We start from the raw sequence: 9,896 nt of genomic DNA, 5'->3' as shown, positions 1-9,896 counted from the left end.
TGCAAGTGTTTGTCAAGTTTGTAAAAAGACAACAAATACTTTTTTATTACACGTAATGTACACTTTTTCATGTGGCACAAAATTCTCATTGATGCCACTTAGGACCGCAAGCGGCATTACTATTCATATGGTATCATCCGATTTATCAATTTGATAATCAAATAACACTCACATTACATTGTTTCTATGACATTATATAGTCAATGTAACTTGAATACATGTAGCTTGCTTCTCTTGAAGTTTCCTGTAAGATTTAAGCATGAAATTGAAATGAAAACGCGTTCTTTATATAATGCAGTACATGTATATGTTTTGCTGCAGACAAGATAACCTTAATGTGCTCCACTCTTGAAATATTGATAAGGAGGTCTTGAACAACGTAATCTTTGTCATAGGAAATTTCAAAAGAGGTAGGTGATTAAAAGTAAATTTAAAGGCTTCTTAAATTACAAAATTTTGTTTTTCTTTCCTTCTATTATGAATGACCTGACTCTTCCAAGATTATATCTTAGCCCTTTCACTGCCATAGGGACGGCATATGCCGTCCCTATTATTTTGGCGTAGTTGCCATATGGACGGCTTTTGCCGTTTCTATAATAATAATAATACAATGTAATAATAATAATAATAATAATAATAATAATGTAATTCTTCTTTGAACTGCTAGTAAGATTGTAAAAAGACAAAGCATTTTATTGTTTACCAATTATTCTATAACATGAGTCTTTAATTGATTTTTACAGTTACAAATACAAAAAATGAAGGCTGTTGGTATTTTCTTGGCTCTTTCAATGTTTTTGTTCGTAGACTGTTCTCACAAACGACTCATAGATCCTATCAGAAACGGGTATAAAGGTATAGTATATCAATCTTTGTGAGAAGTAAGTTAAGGTTATATTAGCAATGGCAAATATGAGGTTTTGCCAAAACCTTCTTTTTAAAATAATATTGCAAACAAGGAAGTTATATATGTCTTAGTAATTTTAAAATTATTTTTATTCCAATACTGTATAGAACCAGCAAAACTTTAATCCAGTGTGGCACCAAGATAATTAACTGATGAGGTTGGTTTAATGACCTGGCCTTTATAAGATACATTTAAGTTTTGATTAATATTTCAATCTATCCATTTTTACTTCATCAACATGTTAATTCATAAAGAAAATTGAGAGAATCTTATTTTAAACTGTGATTGATATTTTCCTTATTTGTTCTTTCCAGTCTTTTTTCTTTCTTTTTCTCTTCCCTTTCTTTTGCGCTCGGCGTCCGTCGTTCGTCGTTTCCACAATTACTTTAAACAACATCTCCTAAACCGCTTGATGGATTTTGTGAAAATTAAATCACAATTTAATCTTACTCGTATTACTGTTTGGTGTATACAAAAGAATATGGTCCTCTGTCCTGGGAAAACCACATGCATAGTCACCTTCCACATCATTAAGTTTTCTCGGCTTCGCTTCCATGGCATCTTTTTTCCAATGAATGTCGAATTCTTATTTTTCTTAAAGATGTATTATGCTCCAATCTGATATTTAGAAATATTGATATTTTCTACACACTCTTTTAGTAAATGTAAAATAAACATGTTAAAGTACACACAGATTATATATATTTTGAGTTTTTTACGTTTACTATACTTTACTATACGTCTGCAAAGAACCGTTTTACTCTACATATCCTCTAGCAACATTTTATATGGCCTTCTACGATAAATGATGTCAATATTATTGTTGATTTTGTGTTTTGTAATGAAGGAAGAAAGCTTATGTTTAATTTTTGTACAAAATTATACCGTCTTGTGTGGACTACCAAAGCTGCATTTGTAATTTTCACACAATTTAAAGAATGTTCTCGAAAACCATAAAACGTAGGACAATGCACTTGGTATTGATATTTGAAGAAAGTTACCGTGCATATAATAGGCCAGGTCTAGTTTGGATTAAGGAAACGTTTCTCACTTAAATTTATAAAAAATAATGAACTTACCGAGGCTCAGAAGTCGCCATTACTCGTTTGTATTACTATACAAAGACACATGATTCCCCCGTGATTTTATTATGTAACTATTCAACTAAATTTCCCACTTTTACCATAGACAGATGCGCAGAAATCATGGCTTTAAATGAAAATGACTGTGGTATTTCCGGCCTATGGACAAATCAGTTAAAATCTGTCATGGAATTCACGTGTAAGAATGGACACCTTAGTGGACGATACAATACAGCTATTGGCAATGCAGACGACTACTACAATCTAACAGGAAAGTATACAATGTCCGGTCCTAATGGCAGCGACTGTGTAATGGGATGGGTTGTTACATACAACAATGATGTTTTCGGGAATTCTAACTCGACATGTGCCTGGTCGGGTATACATTATGGTCATGAGCACATCATCAGGACGCATTGGGTACTCACACATTGGGCGCCGCTGGAAGATACATGGAGAACAACGACAATTAACCACGATGACTTTGTTAGTTTATGTTAAGACGGTATGTAACCATCAAAGACACACATTGTAAATGTATGTAAACTGATGTTGTATGTCAAAATTACACATTGTTGGTGGTTGCCTTCATTATCGTTTCAAACAATAAACATAGCTGCTGCAATTTTAAACAAGATAAATGAAAGTATCTATCTATCTATCTACATACAAAGTTTGAAGTTCCAAGGCCAATGCGCTTGGCTTTGATGACCGATCGGTTTCCTTGACCTTTGATCTTTCGAATTGAAATTGGGTGCGATTTGTCTGACCCACGTATTAAGTTTCAATGTAATAATGTTGTTTAAACGTAACCAAAATAGGTTAACCAACGCCAACGCCGCTGAGTTGGTCATGACAATAAGTCCGTCTTTTCTCCGAAAAATCAGTGTCAAATAAAATTTTGTTGTAACCAAATGACAAATACTGCTTTACTATTTCAGGTTACAAATCAAGCATACCTTTCAGAAAATGGACAAGTGTACCATATTGTACATTTATACTTATTTGTGATATAAACAATAAAGTTCTTGTATAAAGCAGAGTTTTTCGGTTTTTATTCTGTAACCATTGTAACATTGAAAAATGCATTTTGTAAATCTGAAAGCATTTATTGTTGAATACATATAATTATGTAATCTAAATACATAAAATTAAATAAGGTTGTTTATCTACAAAAAAGTAATATACCGTATAATTATGTGACTTGTAATCAAATTAAATCCTCAAACCACCGACATCAAATTATTTCTAAAAAAAAGAAAAAAGAGAATAACGGATTTACGTATTTTTTAATAATAGTTATCTATTTCACTATGATTTAAACTATTTTTAAAAACAATATGTGTATCAACTTGAACATTAGACATTAGAAGTCTAGTATTGAGAATATTGCCAATGTGCAATGCTGATAACGGCAATGTAGGCTAGATTATGTCACTTTCTTTGCAAATAAATTGTCGGACAAAAGGTAACTCGCTGGATTTATTATTTTCAATAACAAACACATATCGTATTCTAATCGTTAAAAACGGGCCTACATGTAAATTACTATTTCTATTTAGTAAAATAGTAATACAATGTTAAATTCAGCTTGTCAAATTCACATGAGATCTTGCCGGTGTTCACTAAAACCGGGGTCTTTATTTGAAATACCCTGATAAAACAAAGAAATTATACAACATACCAATCCCCTTATCATTGAGGGAACACAGCTGACATCTTTGGAATAATATATAATTATATGTAATAACTTGTAATAGACTGACTCTTTCAACAAATATGTAAAAGAATCAGTAACAAACATGATTTTTATATTGTACCTTATACAATGTTGTTTAGGTGTATAAATTTGCTCTTAGTCAGGATGAGTACATTTCCTGTTTTTCTATAATTCTACTTGTCAGTTCATTAGTGAGAACATTACAGTATGAGCTGATATATCAATATGCTAGTAAACTTCCGAAAGCCACGACAAGATATAATGTTTTATTTATTAATATTTTTATGTATAAACGTAATTCGTCAATTATTTAAGTTTTACATCATGCACTACTTACAATACACACAAAAAACAACAGAGAAAACAACCGAAAATAAGCTTTCTTATTACGTAAAAACATAACATTGATGCAGTAGTCTCCCTTTATAAATGTATCGCTATCCTCAGAAATCCATATTTATTAAATTCTTTAGAAATGTCAAACATGTGTTTAATAATGATTTCATAAATTGATTTAGAGCATGTTAGATGTTTAACAGCTGAGGAAAGTAGCGCTGAATGTGCAGTAATGTGTCGGTCGTAAAGGTAGCAAAATGTAAAGTAAGTAGTATTGACTACAATACAAAATACTTATTCAATATAATTATACCAACTGCAAACAAATCAAGAGTAGCAAAGACGGTTCAATTATATGACAAATTAGTATTTTTTTAAACTGTAACAAGAGACCAAAAAAAAGTATTTGAGAAATAAAAATTGAGAGAATTTCTGAGGTATGATAAATTTAAATGTACACCATCTGAATAAAATTACTTGAACTATTTATTGGCGCACATCACTTAACATGTTATACAAATGATTCCCAACAATCCCTTATTCTGATACCAAGGTATTTTCATTGTATCAAAATCAAAAACATATGTTTTTGCAGTAAGGTTATCATTGTTATTTTAATTTGCGTCGTTCTTATAATCATACATGCGCTTAGATAACCATTGTTATTAGTCATGTTTCCATATTGGTCAGATAATGTCGGCCTATGGCAAGCCCATAAATTACAAGTACAAAAATGTTCAGAAGAAACTGACATGCAACCTGACATCAATATTATACAAAAACATTCTCTTCTAGCATAACAAGTCAATTAACTTCACTTCACATACATATAAAAATAACTTTACAAGATTATTATTATTCTTTAATAACTCAGAAAAAAATCATAAGTTTCATTCGATAGCTTATAACATATTTCAATGACATTTTTAGCATTGTAAGCTTTTTAATTTGAAATAGCATACAAAACATGATTGAAATTAACTCTTTTCTCTTAAAAGTATTGGTGCTCTTACAACGTGATTAATATATATAGAATTATTATGTAAACTTAACATTTTGTTTTCGTTAAATTCGTATTGTTTACGCATCCTTGTTCAGCTGATGGCCAACACAACAGATCACAACACCTTTGTTAACGATGATAAATGTAGAATCAATAAATTAACAACACCAAGTCAAACATGCCAACAGCAAGGTGCCTTGTCACGCGGCGTGATAATATATTGAAGCACGCGCTAGCGGAAAATATCTTATTCTGTGGCCAATTTTGAAATAAATTTGTTACGGTATCTTAATGCTTTGTATCTTTTCATTTTTTACCCTATACCAGTTATTCTAACAGATAAAACACAATATAGCAGTAATAAAACATCTAAAAATGATAAAAAAAATACTAATTTATATTGTTGAAATACATAAAAAGTGACATTATGCCCAAGTAAGAGTAAATGATGAAAATGCAGGTAGAACAAAAAAAGGTTTTTTTTTTACCAGTCCATCAATTGTTTAAACTAAATACTAATACAGTTGCGTAAATTACTTGGTGCTGGTTAAAAGCATATTATACCCCAGTAATAAATATTTTTTTTCTCCTTAAAAAAAGCAAACCTCAGTTTTATCAATTTAAATGTGGGTTTAAAAGATTATTAGATATTTATTACTTGAATAAATTAGAACTGGAAGTGAAATTATTGTCATAGTAGTAAAATGTAAACAAAACAGTGTTATTTGGCTTCCATACAAAATACTAAATCAATATAGAATTGTACTAATTGCCAGAAAGCAACAAGAACAAAAGATGGTTCAGGTAACAGACCTATGAGTATTTTTTTTTACAAAGATAACATGACACAAAAAATAAAAAGCTTTTAAGAAATAAAAGTAAAACCATATCTAAGGCATAATTGGGCCTTGACGCATGTTGATTCTAACAGTGTTGTGAACTTGTTTAAAATGTATGAAAGATTGTGAACTCTGTCATACAAGTAGCATGTATTATAATCCGTTTCTGACTGAGTAGATCAGATTGGTTTAAGGATATAGAAAGAAAATGTTTTATATCCATACAATATTGTTTAAATTTTCATTTGAATATGACAGATATTACAGAGTGTACCTTATTTGAAACAATTTCTTGTATATGTGCAATGTTCTTATAAGTGGTGTGTTTATATATAATATCAAATATGAAAGAGATATGTAGTAGAAAATTAGAAAAACGCAAACCAATGACAACAAAAGTAATAAAATAAAGGATTCTTTGTATAATAAGCTAGTAATCAATTATGTTTATCCTAATTTTCTATGGTGTTAGAAAATCAACATGAAGATTTGCGTGAATATTACCGTAAATTTTCAGTTAATAAAGTATTTTTGCATTGTTCTACTTGTATACTAACTACCAGCAGTTGCAGGTATCTTATGATAATAAATTAATGGGGTGAGGGAACTTTAGTTCTCTTTCAATGTGTCTAACAATATTATGAAACTGAAGTTACATTTGACGAAATTGGTGTTGAGAAAGTAAACTTTTCTGAATGTTTTCATATAACGAAAGATAATAAGTACTATTTGTTTTAATTATTGTTTGTTTGTTCACTCTTACGCCCTTCAGGGCCATAAGTTTTTTTGTTTATAAATAAATAGAATTAAAAAAAAGTTATGCTCCAACTCTGAAACACGTTGAAACGCGCCGCATTTTCTATCTTATATAATTATTTACATAAGGTTCATTTACGTCAAACTCATATAGTTGCTAATTATCAACAGTGTCCTTAAGTCTTGTTGATGCTTGAAACATATCCGGTCGCAGTAAATAACAACAATTATTTAGACATGTTATGTACATGTATTAAACGCTTACAGACTTAATATATGTCTTCGTTAAACTTAAGTTTTCTATCATTAACTTAAGAAATATTTGTAGCAAGCATGCTAAAATTAAAGGAGAATGAAGCAGTAAATTAACAAACTATATGTAAAGCGTCAACATTCTAAAACATTTCCTTTCTTCATAATAAGTTTCCCTTCTAAAAAGACCCCGAAAAGCTCAATTAGATTCCCGCTAAAACGTACGAAGATTAAATATAAAATGTAAAATAATATTTACAAGTGGTTACATAATATACAGACAGTACATTTCACTAAGTATTAATTTTTTGTCGACTTATCACATTGGTTTAACTGGTTTAACTCATGAAAACTAACCACCAATGATAAGTCAAAATTCAAAGCGCAGAAATACTTCAAGTAAAAGTTGAATCAAGGAAAAAGGTAAGTGCCAACAGTATATTTAAATATTCTAGAAAACAATAAAAAAAGGCCGATTGATTAACCATCTGTACTTTGTTGTCAGGTAATATTATAACGTGGCAATAAGAAACAAACTGTGAAAAGAAATCGTCTTGTCGCAATCCTTAAATTAGCAAAGTTATCACCTTTGGTTCTGACATATTGATCCCAGAAGGTCCCTATCACTATATAAGAGTGTCCGGTCTGATAGACTCTCATAACACTTAGCATTGCAGCACAAGGTAAGCGCTCGTTTCTTCGTCGACATATTGTAATAGTTTTAAAAATCTCTCCTTATTAGGATCTACTTAAAAGGTTACTTTAACTTCTTTTAAGCATCACTTGTTTCAAGCATCAATTCATTATTTTTTTTGCTTAACTGTAAAATATAAAAGAAAGAAAAGTATGTTGATCTTTTGAACACTGATAATATGGAGCGAGCGAGGTGTGTACATCAACTACAGGAGAAAAAACGATGAGATGCCAAAAAGGATAAGGGCCGACGGAAAAGGTCGTCCATATCTACAGTGTGTTAGTGTCCTCACTGGTTTTGTAAGATGGTCATTGGTGTACATATTCCCCCCAATGACTACCTATCAATCCTCTGTGTGCACTTACAGTCAACAACCGGACAATATAGGAGGCTAGGATACAGAAATCAACGAGGTAATCATCACGTATTGTAAATCCCTTATATAAATGTTGTTTTACTTTTTAACGATGTAAATGTAATGTATCGCTGTTGTCCCACTTAAGTGGATTGATGTTATATATTGTCTGACAGGTTTGTAAAAACTGTCGAAAACTTACAAACACATAGCACCTATAATAATGTGGAGAACGCTCGGAGGGAGGGAGAGAGAAGCGCAGATTTAAGGCCATTCCTGTTTGGTGTAACTCTCGGAGGGAGAGAGAAAGCAGCGGAGATTTAAGGCCATTCCTGTTTGGTGTAACTCTTGGAGGGAGAGAGAAAGCAGCGAAGATTAAAGGCCATTCCTGTTTCGTGTAACGCTCGGAGGGAGAGAGAAAGCAGCGGAGATTTAAGGCCATTCCTGTTTGGTGTAACTCTCGGAGGGAGGGAGAAAGCAGCGGAGATTTAAGGCCATTCCTGTTTGGTGTAACTCTTGGAGGGAGGGAGAAAGCAGCGGAGATTTAAGGCCATTCCTGTTTGGTGTAACTCTGATGTCTGAGTTAAATAAAGAAAAACTTGGCGTCCTTTACACCAGTCAGATTGTGGTCTGTTTACAACAAATGTGTCACACTAGAAACTGGGAAAATGGAGGATCTTGTGAGGAGCAACTATGTTGTGTATTTTACGGTATTTGCTATTGTTAAACACTATGGACAGCGGGACCATCGGCTTAAAGAATGTTCCTCCTTAATATATGTAATTAAGCAGAAAAGTAACAAATCATTTACCTAGGTCAACATGGAACATCCCATACCCTATACCCGATTTATTTAAGATAACGATTGTAATAGACCATCTAGCAAATGTAACCGCTTCGTTTTTTGTGTTTGGGGGGAAAGGTTGCAAGAATTTGCTTGCCAAGCCCCAATTTTAATCCAGACACCGACATATCGACGGATGGTGCAAAACACCAACTTGTGTTTGTCACTTTTGTAAAACCTTTCTTAAAAGCCAAATTATGCCACTTTTATTTCTAAAAAAATAATATTTTTATTATCTTGTTCAAGTTTCCAAAAAGATATTAAGATATTCAGCGGTCATATAGGTAAACTATCTTTTGCAACTGGTATAATAATAGTGATTTAATATTATATATAAGGAAGTCAAAATACTAATTTGTTGTCATTTTGCTGCAATTGAAACACATTACAAAATCTTCACCTGTTCAATATTTTAAATACTCTGAATCGTTATTTAAATCTTATTAATCACGTTTGACCTATATGAAGAATGAATAGTTCATTATTCATGTGCCAGGCCCACTGCATCTTTTACACTGCTGTTGGTATTCGAAGTAGTGTCTGTCCGATCCAGTAAAACATGCATAATCCGGCGAAAGCTTAACTATAGCGGAGGTAATGACCACTATAAAGACGAATCATCTTACACATTACTCCACTAGTACTGGTATGTATTTTGTTGGGTGCTTAATTTCTGAAATCTATGTGGAAAACACATAAACAAATAGCAGTCCAAAATATAAAACTTGGCAAGTCAATTAACTGGAAGAGTCCACAGGTTCCGTGTATCTTAAGATGCTTTTATAGATTTTTTTCATCATGTTCTCATATATTTGACCAAGTGATAAAAACATAATGAACATGCTTGGATGTTAACACAGCACTGTGTGAACTTGCACTGTTACTTTAAAAGAAAAATTGTGTCAAAGAAAATTCAACACGCTGAATCAACAAAACTTTACAACTTTATTTTCCCGTTTTGAAGAACAGGCAATACATTTTCTGACAGGCTATTAATTGATAACAAGAAATAAAATAAATTTTCTATGAGTTTATTCAAATTTTCTTATCAAAACAATAAATAGTTTTTTTTTGTAAAATCATTGACATTTCTACAAACAATTAATTA

At 31.6% G+C, this 9,896-nt stretch overlaps 1 long non-coding RNA gene across 1 annotated transcript; it reads left to right on the top strand.

Annotated features, from left to right (window-relative positions):
- The first annotated feature begins 327 nt into the window (after positions 1–327).
- LOC132728479 (uncharacterized) lies at positions 328–3,027 on the top strand. Its single transcript, XR_009625494.1, has 4 exons — positions 328–410; positions 744–855; positions 2,096–2,494; positions 2,931–3,027. It is a non-coding gene; the product is annotated as an uncharacterized LOC132728479 (long non-coding RNA).
- Positions 3,028–9,896: the final 6,869 nt, after the last annotated feature.

Source organism: Ruditapes philippinarum, unplaced genomic scaffold (assembly GCF_026571515.1).
Source record: "Ruditapes philippinarum isolate M1 unplaced genomic scaffold, ASM2657151v2 ctg3941_1_1_1_1, whole genome shotgun sequence".
Taxonomy (NCBI): Eukaryota; Metazoa; Mollusca; class Bivalvia; order Venerida; family Veneridae; genus Ruditapes; species Ruditapes philippinarum.
Note: the sequence above shows the minus strand (reverse complement) of the source record. Positions and strands in the feature narration are given on the sequence as shown.